This window comes from Ursus maritimus, unplaced genomic scaffold (genome assembly GCF_017311325.1).
Source record: "Ursus maritimus isolate PB19 unplaced genomic scaffold, ASM1731132v1 scaffold_9, whole genome shotgun sequence".
Classification (NCBI taxonomy): domain Eukaryota; kingdom Metazoa; phylum Chordata; class Mammalia; order Carnivora; family Ursidae; genus Ursus; species Ursus maritimus.
The window spans coordinates 80,681,588-80,691,190 of record NW_024427107.1 but is presented as its reverse complement, the minus strand read 5'-3'; positions in this window follow the sequence as shown (position 1 = coordinate 80,691,190).

The following is a 9,603-nucleotide window of genomic DNA, read 5'->3' as shown; positions in this document are numbered from 1 at the left end:
TGCCCTGCCCCCCCCCCCCGCTCTGCCGCTGGAAAGGGGCTTCAGTGGCCCCAGAGTCAACCTAGCCCCTTACGAAGGCTCTTTCTCCTGCAGGCGGACGGTACGAGGCTGCAGAGGAGGCTGCTCTGCGACCCGCCCCAGATCCCGCGGGGGAAAGACACCGCCCGGCCCCGCGTCAGAACCGCCTGCGGAGCGATGAGAAAACACGGGGCCCTGCACCCCACATGCTGATTTATGGCGGGTGGCGCCGGACGACTCCACCACGGGCAGGAGGGAGACTCTGCTCTCGAAGCCTCCCACAGCTCCCGGTGCCGCGAGGAGTCCGTGCGGGCCCGCCCGGGGCGTGACCGCAGGCCCGGAGGAGGCGCGGCCGCTCTAAGACGCCGTCGGACCCCGCAACACCGAGCCGGGGAAACCTCACCCGCGCCTGCCCCCTGCAGGCCGCCCTGGGGCGGGTTCTGCAGAAGGTGGGGTCCGGGCGCGGCCTGCGGCTGTGGCGCGCTGGCTGAGGGCACGACCGCGCACCGGGCCGGGGCCGAAGTGAGGCCGCACTGGCCGCGCGGGGAGGTGCGCTCGCCGGGGTGCGCCTCCGAGGCCCTGGGAGCTCCGAGCAGCCCGCGCAGCCGAGAGGCTTCTGGCGGGCGTGGATGCGCTGGTGGCGGGGCCGGCGGGGAGCCCCAGGGGAAGCCGCTCCCGCACCTGCCGCCCTCGTAGGCCGCTCTCCGCTGTGCGGGAGGTGGGCCCGCCGGCCAAAGCGCGGCCGCCCTGGGGACACACGTAACGCCTTTCCCCGGTGTGCGTGAGCCGGGGCTGGAGCAGGTTTCCCCGCCGGCTGAAGGCCTTGCCGCGCTCAGGGCGCGGGTGCGGCTTCTCGTCCGTGTGCGTGTGCTGGTGGCGCCTGAGCCGCGCGTTCAGGGTGAAGTGGCCGCTCCCGGGTGTGGACGCTCTGGTGCCGCGGGAGGTTGGCCCGCTCGCTGAAGCCCTTGCAGCACACGGAGCGTGGTAGGGCCTCTCCCCGGTGTGTGTCCGCTGGTGACGGGTCAGCTGCGAGCTCTGGCCCAAGGGCTTCCCACAGGCGTCACACGCGAAGGACCGCTTCCCCAAGCGTGGGCGACAGTGCTGAGCCGGCCGGGAGCTCTGCCCGAAGGCTCGGCCGCACTCCTCACACCGAAAACGCTTCTCCACCGCGTGGGGCTGGGGGGCGGGTTGGTCCTAAAGCCCAAGCTGCTCGCGCTCTGGCTCTCCATGGTGGGGCTGCCCTGGTGTCCCGGGAAGCTCCATGGTCACCCCACAGCTTCTCCCCAATGCACCACGCGCTCCGCCCCTTCCTCCAGCTGCACCTTCCCTGCAGGTCATGGCCACCAGGACCTCGCTGCTCTCCCAGCACAGGAACTAGCCCTTGGCAGCACTCGGCCTTGCCCTGGGCTCCCCATCTTCACAGCCCCGGTGCTCAGGACCTTCCCTGCATCTGCTGGTGCTTCATCCTCACACCACTCATTCTCAGTACCTAAAACAGAAAGTCTAAGAGCAAGATAGAAAATGTACCTGGTTCCCTGCTGGGGGGAAAGGGCTCAGCCATCACCTGTGAGGTCTGATACACAGAGCAGGTTCTCAACCTGGAGAAACAGAGAAGGAACGAATGAAGCAAGGGAAGAATGGGCCTCTCAAGTTCAGGAGGCTCAGCCTGGTGGGGGTCAGACTGTGGCAAGGCGGTTACCTGGAGAGATGGGGAGGCTTCCATGGGCTCCTCCTGCTTCCCTGCACCACCTGCACCCCTCTCCCTGCCCAAGGGAGAAGGGTCTTTGGGGAGATGGCATGGGGGCAGCAGGTCAGCCAGGAAGAAGGACACTCTAGACTCTGCCACTTGCTAGCTGTGTCTTGGACCAGCCTCAGTAACTGGGGGAGCTGAGCCTGCTTTGAGGGAAGCCTGTCGGGAGGCAGGGCTGGAGAGAAGTCCACTGAGGGCAGAGACACTCAAATCCCAGAGATACTGCAGGTGTGGGCCTTGTCCCCCTGACCTCACCCACCTAGAACACAGCACCCGCACCCCACCTCCAGGAAGCACACAACTCATTCTTTCCTCTACCTATACCCCTAGGGTCAGGGCCAAACTCAGAGCTTTGGAGTCAAGTTTGCTCCAAAACAGAATCTACTCCAACAGCTGTTGGGAAACATCATCAAAAAGATGTGACCACCACTTGACCTGTGAGCTGGACCTGGGCATTCAGAAGGCTCTTCACCTGCTCCCCGGACCTTGAATGTGGGTTCCACATTTGCCTTTCCTGCTCCCAGAGGCTACTCCAAGGACATAGCTTTGAGATGGTGATGCGATGTTGAGAACACCTGCACTGGATATGTGACTGAGTCCAGTTAGGGCCTCTTCTTATAGATTTTTATTTTTATTTATTTTTTTACTTTTTTATTTTTGAGGGTGGGATGGGGCAGAGGGAGAGAGAGAATCCCAATCAGGCTCCTCGCCCAGCACGGAGCCCGATGTGGAGCTGAGATCATGACCCTGAGATCATGACCTGAGCCGAAACCAAGAGTCGGATGCTTAACTGACTGAGTCAGGCAGCCGCCCCTGGTTAGGGCCTCTTTATAAACTTTTAGGATTGGGTGGGTGGGTGCAGGGATCCATTGGTCTTGCTGCCACCCAAGACAAGTTTCATATGTAAGTTCCTTTCGCTTATTAAAACTGCCCCTACCCACCTGAACCGGCCTTGCCTATTTCTTTGGCCTCTCCCTGTCCTCTGCACACAGGGTTGGTTTCAGATTACACTCGAGAAGTTCCTGAGAGGGTTGGGAGCCAACCACAGCAAGAGGGCCTCCAAGCCCTGTGCCCCACCATCTGCCTGACTGGATATGTCCCAGGGAGACGGCTCCTCCAGCAGCCCCTAGGGTGTTGCAGCTAGGGTGACACTGGGTTCTCTACTGCAAGGTTGGTTTATGTATTCACAAGCCTTGTGAATGGGACAAGCTGATGAAGAGGCTCAGCGTCTGTGAAGGCAAATGAACCTGGAAGATAGGTGGGAAGCCTTGGACTTGCCTCTGGTTCTGGTGCCCAGCTCCTGTGCTCTCCATTGTTCTCGCCCCCTCCCCTTCCCCCAGGACGTGTGACTTCTTGCTCTGACCTCCACTGACCATAGTGGACCCTCCTCAGGTTTCTCTTCCCCAATCAAAGCTATGCTGGTCATGATGTGTCTTGAGATCTGCTCACTCTGGCAAGTGAGCCCGATTCCATTTTCCAAGACACAGTGGAAAACTACTCATTACTGGGCATGCTCGAATCCAAAGTCTCCTCCCAAATTCTATGACTGCAAGGAAACAGCAGGCGAATCTCAGCCATCTTCATCCACAAGCTCCAGGTCCACAGGCATCCCCCACCCGGACCCTCTCCAATCCTCCTGCACTGAGCCCTCTGGCCCTTGCTGGCCGCCTCAGCAGACCCACCGGCCTCTCACCACACCATTCCCCACCACACCACTCTGACAGCGAACTGACACCTCCCCTTCCCTCCTCACATCACAGCTTCCAGCCAGCAAGGCTGCTGCGTTTGGCCAATAAGTGTTCACGGAGCAGCTGCTCCCAGGACCAGCACAGGCAGGATCTCTGCTCTCACCTGTTACAAGCTGTTGATGGAAGCAAGAATTTCCCTCCTTGAAATCTTGCAAGGATCTACTGCTCATGAGATACAGTTCACATGCCGTGTACTACTCGCAAGACCCTGTGTCCTGGTCCCTGTCTCTGCCAGCGCTGCCCCAGCTGCCCTGCCTGGAATGACATGGTCCCCCTACCTATGTTTTGCTGTCAAGCAGGCCGCCTTCTTCTCAGGATCCCTGATGCCAGCTTGAGAATACCCTCCAAGGCCTCATGAGTAGATCCCCTCACTAGGCCAACCATGGGTCCCTAGGCCAAAAACCACCCTGTGGATTGGAAACCAGTGTGTGAAGCTGATCTGCTCCCTGGTGTGAGGCGGCACCGCGGCCAGCACTGAATGCCCAATGCCCAGCCAGACACTTCGTGCCTGGAGCTCACGTCCTGGCCTTCCTACACGGCACAGTGCTAACACTCCAGGCCTGGCACAGAGCGCGTTCCCAGTAAACATCACCAGTGGTGGGTAATCCCAGACCCCAAGGGCCACTCTGTCACTCCTGTGGATTACTGCTCAGCAGTCTGTGAGGTGGGTGGCTCTGGCGCTCCCAGCTCTCTGTCCGCCCCACCTCGCCCCATCCTCACAGCTGTGGCCTGGAAGGGACTCTGGTCAGCGTGTTTGTTCTCATCAACCTCTCCAAGGATCTCTCAGGAGCATTCTTTCCCTTGTTTTTAGCCAAGTGAGGGTCCATAGTACCTCCTCTGGCTCCAGCAGGGAGTTCTCCTGGGGTCTGCAGACTGGGATTCCTGCTTAAAGACACAGTGTGTTGGCCTGAAGTAAAGCTGGTCTGGGCACCCCCAGGGTGGCCGGCTTCATGGGCATGGCCAGGACTGGGGCAGACCTGGGTGCTCCCCACTCTTGTACCCAGCAAGCCAGGTGGGGCTGCCTGTAGGACACTCACAGGTTAGGAAGGGGCTGCCAAGATCTCAGCTGCAGGGACTTGGGAACTCATCCAACTCTACCCCACCACCTTTAGCCTTAGGACTTCTGGAAGACTGGGTCGCCTGTAGTCCTCACCCAGTGAGGCCATGTCCCCATAGTTCTCCAGTGTCACAGCCCAGGAGAGCTGCCTCTGATGGGGGCCCAGACACTGCCACTCCTGGTTGGTGAAGTACACGGCCACCTCCTTGAAGGTCACGGGGTCCTGAAACATTGGGAGCTGTCTGTGGGCCACACAAGGCTGGGACAAAGCTTCTGACAAAGGGAGCCAGAAAGACCCAGAGAGCCAACACACCCACAGGGCTAGGGCAGGACCCTGACATCGGGTGAGGTGTTTCCCCCAGGCCTGGAGAATGATTTCCTCACGTTTGGGGTTTGGGCCAGCTTGGTATCCCCTGCGGGGAGAAGACCACAGGCCGCTGGAGGTGGTTGGGAGTTGACCAAAGCTGGTTTATGAGGTGCCCTCTTACCCTGCCCTGCTGTCCAGCACACCTGCCCACAACGCCCTGCATTCACTCCCCGGTGCTCACGGGGGTGGTCTCACCGCAGGCAAGCCACCTGCCCTGGGGTCAGCCCCACTGCAGAGTGAGGTTCGCTTGGGTCAGGCAGGGAAGGCACAGAGTCTGGCTTGAATCCACAAGAGCCCCAGCTCTCTCTCTGTACACACCTGACTCCTCCCTACCCTTCAGCTCGTGCCCCTGCTCCACCCTGACCTCCATCTGATGCCTTGCGTGGCCGGGGCATACCCCAGCCACACCACAATCCTCTGAGGCGGGGAGTGTGTGCTAGGTGCTGTGCCTGCCCCCACCCCAAACATCTGGCTTCATCCCAAGATGAACTGGCTCGGGGGAACAGCCCCACTTTCAGAAAAGAAACAGGGGGCGCCTGGGGGGCTCAGCTGGTGGAGCGTCCAACTCTTAGTTTTGGCTCAGGGCAGATCTCAGGGTCGGGAGATGGAGCCCTGAGTCAGGCTCCACACTCAGCAAGGAGTCTCCTTGAGATTCTTTTCCCCTCTTCTCCCTTTCTCTCTGCCCTTGCCCCCACTTGTGCAAGAATGCACGCACACTCTCTCAAATAAATAAATAAATAAAATCTTGAGAAGAAAAGAAAAGAAACAGGGCCATGAGCCCAGCTCTGTAAGGCCCGTGGGTTGTGTTTGCACCCCAGGCCCTGTGTGTCTCCTCATCCAAGCATGGACACAGGCCCGGGGTGCTATAAACCCCAGTCTCATCCTTGCTCCCTTTATCCGAGCACATCCCAGCTACCACCTGCCGACCCTGAACCCGTGCTCCTGTGGCTTGCTGGGTGTGGGAAACACACCCAAACCTGGTGTCCTGTAGCCCTTACTCTTGCTTGTTGAGGGAACAACTGGAGGCAGAATGTGCTGAGCCCTCATCCCACACCTGTCTCCGGCCCAACAGAACTGGGGCCTGCACGTCAGGGGCTAGGTGCCTAGCTCTAGGGGCATCTGCATTTGGGTTTCTCACGCTCCACTTCCCCAGTACGAGTGTCCAACCCCTGCGAGAGACAGTGAGGGACCAGGACCCTGTGTCGCCTGCTGGGGCCTCCCTTTGGGGGTCCTGTTCTATCTCTGCCCTGGAAGCTCTGACTACAGGCCCTCCTGGGAAGCAAGCAGCACATGCTTCCAGGACACAGCCAAACCCAGCTCCGCCACTCCAGCTGCTGGAGCCTCTCGAGCTCTGCGACATCTAGAGCCTGAAGTCGCCTCCCTGGGTGACATCTTGCCTTCCAGTCAGCTCTGTGTGTGCAGGTCACCTTCCAGACAGCCCTAGGTCAACTCGTAATCACAGGACCAGAGTCTGAGTGTCGGAAGCTCCTGAGGATCCCTGTGGGCGCCCACTCTCCCTCCAGGTGCTGGCCTAGGTTGTCTCTTGAAGATCTAGCTCTTGCCTATTGTAGGAACTCAGCGTGGATCGAGTGGAAGGATCGAAGTCCCCTTGGCAAGGCCACCCATGCCCTTGCCGGGCAGCTCTGAAGGCTGGGATGGATTTTGCAGATGATGTCACACCCTCTGCTCTCTAACGGTCTGGTGGGGCCAACTCTGCACCCGGGGGGAGTGGGGTTTTGTTTGTCTGTCTCAGGCAGGTGCTGGCGAGCCTCAAGGCTCTCTCCACAGTCTATGCACTTTTTCTAAATGTTGGTAGCTTCTGCTTACAAAGCACTGAACTGGGAGAAACCAAAAGAGCAGAGGCTGTCACCGCGAAAGGAGGCCGTACAGAGGTGCACGCAGACGCCAGCGCCAGCTGCGAACAGAGCAGGCTGCCCAGTGCGAGGCAGGGCCTGGGGGCAGCAGACACAAACGCTCTTGTTTTGGCAAAAGAACTGGCAGGAAAAAAAATTCTAAGAGGCTCTACTTTGAGGTTTTGCCACACGGAACTTCTCAGAACCACACTCTTTCTAATCAGTACCCAGGTTCCTTGTTGACAGAAAGATGCTTTCTAAGTACAGGTGCTCAGAGATGTGACCTTGGGTTCACATAACATGTCTGTCACTTTGACAGACTTTGGGTAATCAAGTTTGCCCACTTTGAGACAGTTTCTTTTCTCCTTCCTCTTATAAAACCAGAGAACACATCCCCTTATGATAGTAGGACCATGTGAGTTTGCAGGCAGCCATCCCAGGTAGCAAACCGTAAATCAGACGGACACATTTAATAACACACTGGCCAAAATAGATGAGCTGTCTGGAATCAGGCGTGAAGTGTGCAGTTCATTGTTTCTACATATAATTTGTTTCTTCTTGAATTTTTTTTTTTTAAAGTAGGCTCCACGCCTAGTGCGGAGCCCAACCTGGGACTCGATCTGACGACCTGATCTCAGGACCTGAGCTGAAATCAGGAGTCAGACACTCAATCGAGTTACCAAGATGCCACTTGAACTGTTTCCATGTCTGTAATCAAAGTCAAGCCACCAGCCCAGCCCCTCCCACCTGTACCTTTGTCTGCCCCCCCCCCCGGCCGGTGCAAGTGACCAGCTCCCTCTGGACTGTGGGGAGCTACCTTTCCAGTAGGCAAAGACCTCGTCCCAGTATGGCCCCCTCTCAGGCTCTAATACCAGAATCCGTCCAGGCCCCAGGTGGCTGTGGGCCTCAGGATTTGTATCTGAATGGGATTCCTGCCCCTGCAGACAGCACTGTCCTACAGGGAGTTCACAAAGGTTTGGGGGAATCTTTCAATCTCTGGCAGCAAGAGAGCACTGTCCCCAAATGTCCAAAGCAGTCCCCCACCCCTTTACATTGTGCCACAGGGTGAGGGCTGCTGGCAGGGCTGCCCCTCTTCTCCATGCCCATATCCTGCTCTACCAACCTTGACCTTAGCATTTCCCATCCTCCAGAACGCCCTGAACCCGCTGGATGCCAAGGAGAGAACCCTAAAGCACAGCCAGGGTCAGCCTCGCCCCAGGAAGGGTCTTCAGAGTCTTCATGTCCATATAAAACACTCCACACTGGGTCTCCAAATCCTCTAGTTCCCTTAGGATCCACTCCACCCATGTAGACTCAGCCCGCGTAAGAAGTTTGCAGACCCACTGGGTGTGCCAGGCATCCAGGCTCCTGACCTGGAGGATTTCACAGTCAGGCAGGGGAGAAATCCCTCCCAAATAACTCCTGTCCTACAGCCAGAGAGACCGTGAGCCATAGACCGTAAGGACAGAGTGCTGGGAGGGAGGAGACAAGGCTGGCGACCCTCTGTGATCCCACCACCCTCAGCCAGGATGTGGGGAGTCTCACTTTGCAGGTGAGGAAGCGTCAGAAGTGACCAGGTGATTTTATGTTTCCATTATACCAGTGATTCTCAAACTTCACTGCACATTAGGGTCACCCAGGAAGGCTTTAAAAGTCTCAGTGCCCAGGCTGCACCCCACACACTAAGACAGAGCCTCTGTGGGTGGTGCCCAGGCAACCCCCAAGTGACCCAACACGCAGCCAGCTTGGAAAGCGTGCACTCACTGCTCACGGATGACACACCACGGTCTCACTGAGCCCTCCCACACTGTCATCTCAGGGACTGACTCCGATGGGAACTTCCCTCTCTGCCCTGAGGCCGGCAGATAGGGACTGATCAGTGGCACAGAGCTCGCAGTGCTGGCGCTCCCAGCTCTGTGTGTGCTGGGAGGCAGGCATCCACAGGATGTGCTCGGGGAGACCATGAAGTCTCTGCAGGCATCTAGGATGGGTGGGCACTGGGGGAACAGCCCCAGCTGGGGGCAGGCGAAGCAGCATGGGTGAGCTGCCTTAGGTACAAGCCCCCCCCCGCCCCCCGCTCACCCTGCTGAGGCTGTACAGCCCCCTCCCTCACGCCATCACCTGTTCCCACGGGTCTCAAGGAGCATGGCAGACTCAGAGACCCCTTGAATCGACATGAGGAACCTCCCACAGTGCCTCCTCCTGGGGACCCACACCCTCCTGGGGGCTCGCTCTTCAGGATTTGGTCCTGACAATTGCCATGTGTCCCTAGGCATTTCTGGCCTTGCCCTGGACTAGGTATTCGTCCCTGCAGGGGCTGTCCTGTCTTAAGCCCTGGGTTACATGCTTGCCTGTGTCCACCCTTCTCACTGGCGGGCCCTGCTCAGCTCTCAAGGCCCAGAATAGGCATCGCGTTTTCCCTATAGCGTTCCAGAGGTAGATTCGACCGACAGAAACATGCCACCTGTGTCCCTATTGCACTTTACAAACTTCAGTGGAGCACAACTGTTAGACTTGTTCCTAAAACCAAAATATTTGGAACCAAATCTCTGCTTCACCACTTCCTAGGCATTTGACCTTGAGCAAGTTACTAAGCTGCCTCAGTTTCCTAACCTACAAAATGGGGATAGAGTACATGCCTCACAAGGTGTGGAGAGGGTTCAGTGACCGCCTGTGAGCACACTAGCACAGTGCCAGTGTCTCTGGAGAGGGTCACCAGGTCCTGCCCATTGCCCACTCATCTCTCAAATTCAGCCCTCTATTGTCATGCTCTAGCGGTGCCAAGATATCTGATCAATTGCAGAGATGCT